At 36.5% G+C, this 12,943-nt stretch overlaps 1 long non-coding RNA gene across 1 annotated transcript in view; it reads left to right on the top strand.

Annotated features, from left to right (window-relative positions):
- The window catches only part of LOC150061045 (uncharacterized), a 29,528-nt gene that overhangs the window by 2,436 nt on the left and 14,149 nt on the right, over positions 1-12,943 (top strand). Inside the window, exon 2 of the long non-coding RNA XR_016536184.1 lies at positions 7,877-7,984. This is a non-coding gene — a long non-coding RNA (uncharacterized LOC150061045). The remainder of the gene's footprint in view (positions 1-7,876; positions 7,985-12,943) is intronic.

Raw genomic sequence — 12,943 nt, 5'->3', positions numbered from 1 at the left:
TTTTGTTGAGGTATTTTTGTCACAGAGTGAAAATTGAGCAATACAACATGTGTTAGTTTATTTCTGTACTCATTTTCTGTTTCCATTAAGATGGGGATGGTATATTGTACTTTTACACTCTGTAAATAAAGACAATCTGTTAAAATCTTTGTGTATGTGTTCATTCACTTGAAAGCTTGGGGAATTTTTCAATTAAGCCAGCTTTTTAGCATTATCTCTCAGAGCTTCTTAAATTTTAGTGTGTGTAAGAATCACTGGGAGGAAGCTGGGCACTGGTGGTTCAGACCTCTAATCCAAGCTACTTAGGAGGCTGATATCTGAGGATCCTGGTTGAAAACCAGCTTGTTCAGAACAGTCTGTGACACTCATACCGTCAATTAACTGCCAGAAAATGTGAAGTGGTCTTATGGCTAAAAGTGGTAGAGTGCTAGCCTTCGACAACAACAACAACAACAGAAAACTCAGGAACAGTGCCTAGGCCCTGACTTCAAGCCCCACAACTGACCAAAAAAAAAAAATCACATGGAAGATTTGTTCAAACAGAGTTATGATTTGCTAGGTCTTGGGAAGAACTTAAACTATGCATTTTAAGCAAGCACTCATATATTATTATTGGTAGTAGTAGTCCTTAGGACATACTTGGACTGGCTCTACTCTTGTATAAGAGAAAAATCGCTTGGAAGATAATAATCCTGATTTATAGGCACTTGTACTTAGAATTACAAAACAGCCTTCCTGGAGAATCACTGACAGATTAAGTTGTCATGGAATATATCAGAAGGGAATACTGCCTTATAGAGGAGAGAAACACAGCACATAGTATAATTTTAGGGGGTTGTCAAGCACGCAGCACTTACAGGGTGGAAATTATGGTAGAACCTTGAATCATTGAAGAGAAAAGGAGGAGAAATACTGCATTTGTGTTATGATCAAGATGAATTACACAGAGACTCTTGAAGACAACTCCTAGAAACTGCCACAATTAATGGAGATGCTTTAGCAGATGTGAAGGAATAGTTGGGGATACTTTGCAAAAGGGCTGAAGGGCCCATAGTAACATTTACAGTGACAGCAGAACTAAAGTGGTTTGAGAACACTGGAAGGTTCTTTGCTGACCAATTATGCAAAGAAATTTGTGGTTTAGAAAGCCCACAAAAAAAAAGAAAGCTCTTAAATTAGGATATGTAGACATAATAAGAGAAAGAGAAAAACCAAAGAAATAAAAAGGAAAAAATTAAAGTATGCTCTTTGCCTACAGAATGCAACTAAAATTTCAATGTATGTGTTAGAGATAAGACCACTAGTTAACAAATATTAGTGAAGTTTGAGTTGTGATTTTCTATTAACCCTAACTGAATTTTCGTTTTGAATTTTATTTGTTCATTTATAATAGAATGTAAATACTTTTTTGCATATACTTTTTAAAGAATATTTTTATTATTAATAGAAGGGTTACATTATATTCACTAGATAGAAGGTGTATAACTTAGAATGTAAATACTTTTAAACACGACTGTTTGACAGAGCTACAACAAAATGGCAGTGGAATCTCTGGAATCCACATTAGCTCTTCATACAAACATCAGAAATCAAGAAAGCAGAATGTCTCATCTTAAGCCTAAATTTAAAATCAAGATATACTTTTCAGTTTATAAAAGTATATTGTTTTAATCTTTAAAAACCTATGGGCAGGAGAAGGCTGGGAGAGTGGCCTAGTGAGTTCACCTAGCATGTATGAAGCCCTGGGTTCGATTCCCCAGAACCGCATACACAGAAAAAGCCGAATGTGGCACTGTGGCTCGGTGGCAGAGCACTTGAACAAAAAGTGTCCAAGGATAGTGTCTAGGCCCTGAGTTTAAGCTTCAGGACTGGCAAAAAAAAAAAAAAACCAACAAAAAACAAAAAACCCAAAAATCTATGGAAACTTCAGGTAGTAGCTAGGAATTGACAAAGCCATTTTCAATTTCCATATTATAGCCAAACTGTTTATTCTGTCATTTAACAATGCAGAAACCAAACAGAGAGATGGTCCTAAAAGCCACAATTTCATCTATAAAACGTGGAGATTTTTGCTAATGGTCTGTTTGTGGATTGAATGTCTTCATGGAGGCATTTGCCACCAGAATTTAGATGTTCCTTCCACTCAAAATTATACAAAATATTAGTACACATATAGTGTCCCTGCACATATATGTGTACTTATACATTAGAGAAATAATTTTACTGTAAAACTCAAGGTAATTTATGTAGTATTGCTCTTCCTGTAAATGTTTTAATAAGTGCTCTACCCTATTACTCCCTTTCAGTCAGACCACACCATAAAGAAGCTTTTAGTGGCAGGGTCGGGTAGAGTGAGGCTAAGAAGGATATGGGGGATGTAGTTCACTTATCTCTATAAATTAAAAACAAAGTAGGAATTGGGCCTAGGTACAAATGAATACCCATTTGATGTACAGTATGTTCTCATTTTATTGGCTTCCTCAGAAACAAATTGCTACATTCAATAGAGGTTTTGTGGGCTAATAATATTGCAACAGGACTTGTAACAAACCATTCCTTTTTATTTTTTAATGGAGACTTTATATTCCCCAGTAAAATAAGAAGTGAATTTTTTTTAGAGACCACTATGCTTTTCCATGTCATCCAAATATCCAAATGTGGTTGACTGAATGATAAGTGTTCTCAGGTCCTTATTCAAAACTTCTGGAGCTGGTTCTGTGCTACATTTACATGGCACAAAAATATTACAGATGTGATTAATGTGTTAAGAATGTATAATCTAGAGTAGGGGAGAGTACCCTGGATTATTCAAAGTATAAGATCAAGGAAAAGGGCCAGAATCACATATAATATTCTGATACTAGTAGCTGATGGAGAGAAGGAAGCATGATGGACATGACCAGAGAGTACAACTAGGAGATAATATACTGCCCGTTTGAAGGTAGGGGGTGGAGCCATGAACAGTAGGCACAGTTAATTAATTGCTGGAAAAAAGAAAAATGAATCCCCAGAAGGATACTACTCTGTGAATGTCTTGGTTTTTGTTTCATCTGGAAACTAAAGTTTTCAAATTCTGACATAGTACACCAAATTTATGGCAATTAGTTGCAGTAGCCGCAAGAGACTAATATAGTAGCTAAATAAATTCTCAGACCAGTTGCATTTTGAACATGAATGGTATTCTCTTGTATTTTCTTTTCTTTTGAAACAGGGTCTTGTGTAGCACTGGACTGGCCTCAAACTAGCTCTTGCTTCAGCTTCTCAAGTGCTAGGATTCTATTCATACATCACCATACCTATGTCTTCTCCATTTTTGCTTTCTTAGTTTGAAGTGCCTTAAAAATATCTCACATTAGCTGGCTCATGCCTGTAATTCTAGCTACTCAGGAGGCTGAGATCTGAGGATCATAGTTCAAAGCCATCCTGGGCTTGAAAGTCCTTGAGACTCATCTCCAATTAACCACCAGAAAACCAGAAGTGGTGTTGTGGCTCAAGGAATAGAGCACTAGCCTTGAGCTGAAGAGCTCAGGGACAGCAACCAGGCCCAGAATTCAAGTCCCACAACTGACCAAAAAATCTCACATTTGCCTGCCTTTTCAGTCTTGTTCCTTCTCAATGAACTGTAGTCACATCAGCACAGAGTTCAAATCTACTCAGATTTCATTCTAGTCATAATTATCTATAGGAGTTCTTAACTGAAATTGATCTGCTGATGCCAAATTTTAAGAAATGTTGAATTTCAGTATTTTTAAAGCATTCCAACTTACTGAGCCATGAATTTTTGTTTTATATAACATTTTAGGAAGAGCGGGGAATTATGGTCAAGTACTTTTCCACTCTTATTTATTCATTCAGATGGTGAAACTAGAGTGCCAGTTCCAAAGAATGTAGGATTGAGTGGATTCTTTGACTTAGTCCACAGATAGTCCTCTCCCAGTGCTTGGAGCATGCTCCTGTAATATAAAATCAGAAATATTGTGCTAGGCTTACGAACACATATAGCCCAGGAGAGAAGGTTATCCCTTGTAAGATTGTATTGATACTCTCAACAATCTCACCAGTTACCACATTAAATAGCATAATCAAGCTGGGTACAGTGGTTCACAGTGATAATACTAGTTACCAGGGACACAAATGTTAGGAGGATAAAGTCTGAGAGACCCCATCCTCACCATTAAAACGCAGGTATGGTGGCATGTGTCTGTTACCCCACCTACATGGTAAGCCTAATTAGGAGGCTTGGAGTCCAGGCCAGCCCAGGCATAATTATGAGACACTGTTCAAAGAATAAAATTGTTTTTGCCAGTCCTGGGGCTTGAGCTCAGGGCCTGAGTATTGTTTTTGTGCTTCCTCAAGGCTAGAACTCTACCACTTGAGCCACAGCACCACTTCCGGCTTTTTTCTATGTATGTTGTACTGAGGGATTGAACCCTGGTCTTCGTGCACACTAGGCAAGCACTCTATCACTAGGCTAAACTCCTAGCCCTGAAAAATAAAATTTAAAGGGCTAGGTGATATGGTTGTAGGAGAGCACTTGGCCTAGCAAATGAAAGAGCCATAATTTAAACCCCAGTACCACCAAACTAAAACAGAAATCTGAATGTGCTTAAGAAGAGTGAAGCTAATTGAAAGGACCTCCAGGATAGTGAAACAAAAGCCATATAATGAATGATTGTTGTCCTTAATGTAGTATGTTGTCTCTCATCTCCTTTGCTGTCCCTTGGTTATCTCATATTGGTATAGTATCTCTCTTGTTATCTGATATATTGAATTTATTTGTATTTGGATATTTGAAATTTGATAGGGAAGGGGGGAAAACCAAGACGGGTGGGGGGTGTGGGGGGAGAGGGAAACGGGTACCAAGACATGTGAAAGGGTATCAATGTGTGTGAATTAATGCACCTTCTATCTGGCAAATATCATGTAACCCTTTTACTAATTACAATAAAAAAAAAAGAAAAGAAAAAAAAAAGAAGAGGGAGGAAGGCTTGACCAAAGAAAATTCTTGAGTCCTGCACTGGAAGATAATATTCACATAGAAAAGAGAGGTACATTATAAATGAGAGATACATTATAAATAGGCTAATTTTATAATATATATAAAATGATTAGAAATAGCATTATCAAGTGAACAAAAACGGACTGTTCTCAACTCTTACAATTAAGACTAGTGTCAGCCGGGCGTGGTGGCTCATGTTCATAATCCTAGCTACTCAGAAGGCTGAGATCTGAGAATTGTGGGTCAAAGCCAGCCCAGGTACTAAAAACTCCATGAGACTCTTCAATGAATCACTAGGAAACCAGAAGTGGTATTGTGGCTCAAGGGGTAGGGAAGTAGCCTTGAGTTGAAGAGCACAGGGATAACAGCCAGGCCTAGAGTTCAAGTGCCATAACAGACAAAAAATAATAAAAAAAGACTAATGTCACCTTTATCTTAAATGCTATTACTGAAGTCTCAAGATGTTCTTTTAATAGCTATTTCAAAATACTTTTCTGAAACATCTCTGCCTTGGCAGTCCTATGCTTTCTACATAAAACAGTAGTCCCTTTCTTAATAACCATACCTCACTTAGCCCAAATAGCATTATTTTGTCTGTTGTGGGACTTGAACTCTGGTCCTGGGCGTTGCCAAATAACATTTTTTTGTAAGTTCTTCCCTTGATTAAGAGTCTTGAGCTCTCAAGATACTTCAAATGTATGTATCTGTGATCTAGCATTTACTATGTTTTCACTAGGCTTCTATGATAGGTTTTGTTTACAGGAATATTTAAAAGCATATTTCAGATTTGTGTGTGTGTGTGTGTGTGTGTGTGTGTGTGTGTGTGTGTGTGTGTGTGCTTGGGCTTGACCTCAGGGTCCAGGTACTATCCCTGAACTTTTTTGCTTAAGACTAGCTCTTGAGCAATTCTACTCATAGATTTTTGGTGGTTAATTGGAGAAAAGAGTATCATGACTTCCTGCTGGCTGACTTTCCAACTTTGATCCTCAGATCTCAGTCTCCTGAGTAACTAAGATTCCAGGTATGAACCACCAGCAACTGGCAAGACATATTATTATTATTATTTTCCTATAATTTTTATTGTATTTAATAGAAATGTTACATTATATTCACCAGATAGAAGATGCATTACTTCACAAACATTGATACCCTTTCTCATGTCTTGGTCCCCATTTCCCTCTTCCCACCCCCACCCATCAACTTGTTTTCCCCCCTTTCCTATCTGATTTCAAATAACCAAATAAGCATATATACAATATATCAGATAAAAAGGTGAAATACTGCAACAACATGAGATAACCCAGTGACAGTGAAAGAGATGAGAGATAACATAGTACATTAAGGATAACAATCATTCATCATATGGCTTTTGTTTCTATATCCTGGAGGTCCTTTCATTTAGTGTCATACTATATGGCCTTATGTATTTAGGTTTTGTTCTATTGTAAATCTCTGCTAGGAGAGCTCAAGGTTTCTCCTGATTATGATAAATGAGGGAAGCCATTGAGCCTAGGTTCCTTTGAGTCTGGCTTACTTCACTTAATATTATTTTTTCTAAGTCTTTCCATTTCCTTACAAATGTGGCAATTCCATTCTTTCTGACAGCAGCATAGAATTCCATTGTGTATAAATACTACATTTTGTTGATCCACTCATCAACTGAGGAGCATCTAGGTTGGTTCCATATCTTTGCTATGGTAAATAGTGCTGCAATGAATACCATTGTGCTAGTGGATTTGGTAAAGACATATTATTTTAACCTAAAATACTTCCACATAACTCTAACAGAGGACTTTAAAATAATGCCATTATCACAAAATTATTAACAATTCTTTATTATCCTTTCATTTACACTCTCTAATTTCTCCAAAATAGATTTTACTGACTACATCCTCCTGGGTCTGTTAGGATTACTTTGCATTTTACTGTTGGAGTATCTTAACATCACTTAATATCATTGTAGATTTTCCTGTTTGGGCTATTTTAAGCTGCACAATAGGAACAAAATTTAACACAAAATTCAATGTATTTATAAATCAACTTTGTTTCTGTAATAAATGCCTGAGGATGAGTATCTGATGACGAAAAGAGGTTTATTTAGCTCACAGTTTTGGACACCGACACTACAAGATTGAGAGGCCCTGTTCATTGGGCTCTGGTGAGAACCCACCTGGCAATTACAACATAACTGAAAAATAGGAAGAGAAATGGCTACTTGTATGAGAGCCAATGCCCTACTGCATTGTTTTTGAGAATCAACCAGAGTCCTGCAAGAACTATGTTAATTGTTTCCAGGGTATGGCACTCCTATTATTTAATCACCTTGCATTTGGTTCCACCTCTTAACGATTCAGCATCTCTCAGCATCACCACATTGATGACTAAGCCTCCAGTGGGTGAAGCATTGGAAGATAAACCAGAGGGAAACCATAGCAATGGAGAATAAAAATTCACCTTGGAGTTGGATTTTTTGCCTTGGGGTTTCTGAGTCAGTTCATAATCTTCTGGGGGCAACATTCATCTTTCTCATGAGCTATGCTCAAAGGATATCCAAATAAAATCTATTTGTGTAGTAGAATAGCATCCTACAGGGTAGAAGGAAGGGTCTCCCAATGGTTCTGCCTCTTGAGGGATTTAAACCATAGGTGAATGATTAACGGAATGAATTTGAAAGAAAACAAGAAAAACCCAACAAGCTGGAATATATTTTCCACTTTCAATGTTTCTTTCCATGGTGAAAGACCTTAATTAGTGTAACATTCTTGGCCACTCTTACTCCCTTCTACACTCTGCCCCAGGGAAAACAGACTTGCCAGATAGGTAAAGTTTAGAACATTAAACTATTACTACTTAAGTCATCTGCTTTCTTCCTTTTAGAGCTTGCTTCCTGTGGGGAGTGTGAGGGATGAACTTCAAGACACAAAAACAACCTGGACAAGTCTCATCCTTGCAGAACTCTGCGTGTGAATGTGTGTAACTACATGGGTAAGTCTGGCTCATGCTGGGTTCACTTCTGGTGCTATTGACTTTATACTAGCTATAGGTCCTAATATAACCTTTATCAAAAATGAGGATAAATATGTACTTGACTTCTAATTTTTTCTAGAACTCAGCTGAGTATGAAAGATATTATTCTTAGGGTCCTCTCAAAGACATAAAACTCATAGTGTTATTTTAATATGTTGTGATGTTTTATTTGGCACTATTTTCTATAGGATTTTCTTGGTACTGACATTGTGCAGTTGGATTTCAAGAGTGTGGTTTACTTTGGGGGATTTTAATTACTAAAATTATACTTGGTTCCTAAAAATATAGATGTCATTTAACATTTTTTATGTTCTGAAAAAACTTAAATAGTATTGGAATTATCAGCAGTATATATTTCTTTAATGATCATCTTTAAACTAACGTTCGTATGTTTGTTTAGAGTTTAGCAAAGTGTTCACTTAGGAATCTTTAATTTTCCTTTGTATTTGTATTCTACTTTCATTTCCATTTTTTGTATATTTGCCCATAGTTTTGTACCACTTATCTACTTGGTCAGATGTCCTAATCATTTATGTTTATATATTTTCAGGTTTTTTTTAAAAGTGAATGGTGTTTAAATAGTAGTTCTACAAGCATCTTTATAGTTTACTTTTTATTTGTGAGTCTTTTCTTTTGTTATTGTTGGGATTCTTTTTTTTCTAACTTGACTCTTACTTACAAATATACATTTTCTAACAATGAATTTTCCTTCTTTTTTGTGGTTTATATCCTGTATTTCTGGTGTGATGATGAGTAAATAATTGTGCAAGAAATGGGGCTTTCCAAGGGTGAACTAATACAACAGTAACATTCACTAGACACTGTGTTGAAAATGAACTATATAGCTTGGATGGGAGGGAGGTAAGGAGGGAAAAAAGCTGGAAGAAAAGGAGGGAGAGGGTGGCACTGTTAAAAAAGAAATGTATTTTCAATTAGCTTCCTACTATATGGCCTCATTGAAACAAAAGCCATATAATGAATGATTGATGTCCTTAATGTACTATGTTATCTCTCATTTCTTTTGCTGTCCCTTGGTTAGCTCATATTGTTACAGTATCTCACTTTGTTATCTGATATATTGGATTTATTTGTATTTGGTTATTTGAAATTGGATAGGGAAGGGGGGAAAACCAAGATGGGGGTGGGGAGGGTGGAGGGGAGGGTAATGGGAACCAAGACATGTGAAAGGGTATCAATATATGTGAATTAATGCACCTTCTATATGGCAAATATCATGTAACCCTTTTATTAATTACAATAAAAAATATATATATATTAAAAAAAAGAAATGTACTGGGCTGGGAGTTTGGCCTGGTGGTAGAGTGCTTGCCTAGCACACATGAAGACCCAGGTTCGATTCCTCAGTACCACATACATAGAAAAAAAGCCAGAGTGATGCTGAGGCTCAAGTGGTAGAGCTCTAGCCTTGATTAAGTCCAAGGACAGTGTTCAGGCCCTGAGCTCAAGCCCAATTCTGGCAAAAAAAGAAATGTACTGATTACCTGATTTATGTGACTGTAACTCCTCTGCACATCATGTTCACAATAAAAATTAGAAAGAAAGAAATGGCATTTTCCAATTGTGTTAATTTTGTGGGACAATAATTTTAGCTATTTTAAAATTATTTATTTTTTGTCAGGATATTTTATAGAGGGGTTATAGTTACATTTGCCAGGTAATAGGAACATTACTTCTCACACAATGTTACCCCTTCTCATGTTTTTGTCCCCATTTCCCTCCCCCACCCCCTCCCAATCACCTTGTAATTGTAGCTAATTTTGGTGTAAATATATTTTAGGACATCTCTGCCCTTATCAATGAGAGATTGTGTTTTGTGCATCACTGATACCATGCTCACCAGTGGAATGTTTACAGAGTCCCTTGTGGGATGATGCTATTCCTCCTTCTGTACCAAGTAAGATGAGCATGTTCTAGATTGTAGCTGTTGCATTGTCCAGGGTCCCCTAATGAAGAAGACAGAGTTAGGGGTGTAGACAGGCAGTGAAGGGCTCAGAATAAAGCAGAAGTAAACCTTGCTTATTTTACTGATAAGATTTTAGGATGGTTTTGGCACCAAATGCTAGCAGAACTAGTTGGTACAGCACACATTGAACATATAGTAAAATATACCCAAATATGCATTACATATACTGTTAAGTATTAAATACAGTGTGCACCTAAGTATGATATAGTGAAATCTTTTGAACAATAATGTATAAGTTCTTGAATGGGACTCAAATGTAGTTTTTGCTATTAAATTATAAAAATTATAGTTGTATCTTTGATCTTATAGCTCAGTTGTGTATATAGTCATGACTTGTTTGATGCCAACTGTTTAGTCAGAAAAGTTCTCCTGTTCCAATCCTGTTCTATCAATTTTAGGACATGGTTTAGAAATGCAGTCATATGAAAAAAAGACTCAGTCTTGTTTGAGACTTTAAGAATCTGATTTTTATTACTCCTTAAAACCAGTAGAAATAACCTATAATTGTGGTGACAAGATTGAAATTAATTAAAAATATTATTCATGCAAGGAAACTTTTTATTGAAAGTACAATCAAGAAATCAAGTAAGACGTAAAGACCACTGGGCTGGGGGTGGGGATGTAGCGCAGTAGTAGACTGTTTCCTTAGTGTGTACAAAACATTGAGTTTGATCCCTAGCACTGCAAAAAAACATCTTAAAAGTGAGTATCATGTTTTGACATTACATAATGAGCTTTAACAATGTACTTACTGTGCATTTTATTTAGTGAATACTCATAACTTTATAATTGTTTTAACAATAGAACTCATAGTTCTAGGAAAAATATATCAGATGTCAAAAATGTTTTAAAATAGTGTTTTTAAAATACTCTCTATGTTACATAGTTGCTATTTTATATGGAAGAACAGTCTTAAGTTAATTTTTTGATTTTGTTCTTAGAAAGCCAAATTTTCTTTATGGTCTTACAAATCTGAGTTTTAGTAGGCTAATCTCCAAGGAATCAGACATGCCTAGGGAAAAAGCCATCCACAGAGGAGCTGCAACTAAGGACCATCTGATTTACATTATTAGTGCTTTCCATGTAATAATTCTACACATTGTTATCATTAGCAACACTATTTCAATCATGAATATCACCCAGTTCAGAAGAAATCATTTCTGAATTGTCTCTATTAGACCATGATCAAGAGGAAAAAGTACAAGGCTGAGTTTTTCTTTAGTGTTGTATCTGACATTTTTAAATAGATTCATTTTCTGTGGTTTCATGTGACCTATTACATTTGTCACTGGATGGCAAGGAGGCCTGTGTCTCATTAGCACTTCCGCTAGTACTTGAGAAAAATAGCCTGGGAGAAAAAAATTCAAATCCCCTCTCCCCACTCCAACTCCTTGGATTTGGAGGCATTTGAGGTTTTGAGAACTTAGGAGAATATTGTTTAATTTTAGTTGAATACTCATCACTATATGTTGTTTTATGATATAAGTAACATACCATCCAACTAGAAATATGTTTCTCTTTGATCCTAATAATGGTTTCTGATTGAAAAATTGGCTGTCTATTATGTTAAGGGTGATACAGGACTTGTATGTGGGAGAAGAAGACTACTCTATAAAAGAGAACAAAAGAATAGATCAGAGTTAAATCTGTTACTTTTCAAAAAATTAGTATTTTTAGCTCGATTCCTATGGCTCATGTCTGTAATCCTAGCTACTAAGGAGGTTGAGATCTGAGGATCCTGGTTCAAAGCCAGCACAGAGGGGAAAGTCTGTGAGACTCCTAACTCCAATTAACTAGCCAGAATAGGCTAGAAAGTCTGTGAGACTCTAATCTCCAATTAGCTACCAAAAAGATTAAGTAAAGCAGAAAGGATGGGTTGGGATGGATGAGTGAGAATGCTAAAAGAAGTGACATTGGTTAAATGGCAACTCCTCAACCATTTAAAGGTAATAAATTTAAAAAAGAAAATAGGGCCAGGAGGGTAGCCTAGTGGTAGAGTGCTTGCTTGCCTAAAATGCATGAAGCCCTGGATTGGATTGTGCGGTACCACATACACAGAAAAAGCCAGAAGTAGTACTGTGGTTTAAATGGCAGAGTGCTAGCTTTGAGCAACTAAGTGTCCAAGGACAGTGCCTAGGCTCTGAGTTCAAGCCCCAGGGACCGGAAAAAAAAAATAAATAAATAAATGAAAGGCTGGGAGTAGACCTGTAGATCTAGTGGCATATCCTTGAGCAAAAAAGCTCAGGCACAACACCCAGGACTTCAGTTCAAGCCCTAATATGGTGCAAACAATAAACAACAAATAAATAACAACTTCTTGTGAAAAAGTCACCAAGCTCTGACCAATGAAATACAAATAACTGCTCAGTAGAGCTTCCAAAAAGCAAAGCAAAATGAAACAAAACCAATAACAAAAGTACTTCTCATAGGGGGACAGATACTCTACTGCCTCTTCTCATTATACTTTCTCAATGTGGATATATTGGCTGGAGCTCTAGCAACCAATTTGGACCATTAATTTACCATGAATATAAACACTATTCATTAAAGATAATAGAACAGAAAAATGAAATCTCTTGAGATTGACATTGTGAGGCCTGAGGTCACTATATCAAATTCAGGCTATCTACTTCTAAGTTTCTTGCATTATTGTTTTGTTTGTATTTAGATAGCATCTCATTATGCAGCCCAGACTGTCCTTGAATTTGCTATATCGTCTAGGCTGGCTTCAAATTCAAATTCTCCTGCCTCATTCCTACTGAGTACTGGAATTACGGTTGTGTACTACTAAGGCAGCAAGCTACTCACAGGAACAAGACTGACCCAGGGACCATTGGGTAAGGGAGAATTTTGGACTGACTAAGGTCCCAGTCAGCCCTTGTTCCAGAAATACAGACTTCCAGTGTAGCATGCTTCCTTTTCAATAGCTGGAT

Source organism: Megascapheus bottae, chromosome 7, assembly GCF_031878675.1.
Source record: "Megascapheus bottae isolate mThoBot1 chromosome 7, mThoBot2.hap1, whole genome shotgun sequence".
NCBI classification, from domain to species: Eukaryota; Metazoa; Chordata; class Mammalia; order Rodentia; family Geomyidae; genus Megascapheus; species Megascapheus bottae.
This window is presented reverse-complemented; position numbering and strand designations above follow the sequence as displayed.